The following is a 1,021-nucleotide window of genomic DNA, read 5'->3' on the forward strand; positions in this document are numbered from 1 at the left end:
ATTATTAAAAATGATTAAAACCCAGAATACAGACAAAATTGTATAAAAAGTAGGTTTTACACACTGGAGTTCACTGTTTGAGTCCATTGTGCAGTTTTAAAATATAATATGAAATATCAATAAAATATGTCACTGATGCTCCCTTAAACATTAAATAAGCGTTGGTTTATGAAGTTCTCCTTGCACCCCCGGTTACGTCAGTTATGTGTTTTGCTGCATTAACAACAGCGAGGACGAAGCTGTGTGAATGTGAACCGAATGTAGGACACAGCTCTTCTATTACAGCTGAGTCCTCCTCTGTCCTCCTTTGACAGGGAGGTCAGAGAGGACACTTCAGCGGGGTCCAGAGGGTCGCTCCAATATCACTTCAGAGTAATGACCGGCTCCACATCGTCATAGAAGGAACATCTGCTTAACATCTGACAGCCTGAATCACAGACACATAAAGGACAACTGGGTCAACATAATTATCTTTTCTTCTCCAAATTAAAGCTTCTCAAACGACAATCAGACATTTACATCAAACCTTCACGTAATAACCACAAATAAATAAATGTGTTATCCTGCATTAAGTCACCTTGATTCATGTTTTAGTTAAGAATTATTTCAATATTTGGTTTGTACCATTATTATGAAGTCACTGTTGCTGCTCCCTGTTTACTTATTGGCCTGAACCCGACCCGACCCGACCCGAGCTGCTGGGTTCGGGCCCCAAACTGCCCAAACAGAGAATGTATTAAATATATTTAACGCATGAGGCTTTATTTGTTGCTTATTCATGTTTATAATAACTTTCACTATATAATATTCACAATGTACTTTATTTCAGCTTCTAATAAACTATTTAAATGAATGTATAAATATATTTAAAGTAGATATTCGGGCTCTTTGGGGCTCAAGCTGAATGTTTTCAGCCTTTTTCAGAAACATAGTCACATCTACGTCGGTGAAAAAGGATTTATTTCCACCAAACCAGAGTTGGTGATTGTTGGAAACACTAACAGAGACGGTTTAATGAGTT

This window comes from Morone saxatilis, unplaced genomic scaffold (genome assembly GCF_004916995.1).
Source record: "Morone saxatilis isolate NCDOM2014 unplaced genomic scaffold, NCSU_SB_2.0 Contig17, whole genome shotgun sequence".
Classification (NCBI taxonomy): Eukaryota; Metazoa; Chordata; class Actinopteri; family Moronidae; genus Morone; species Morone saxatilis.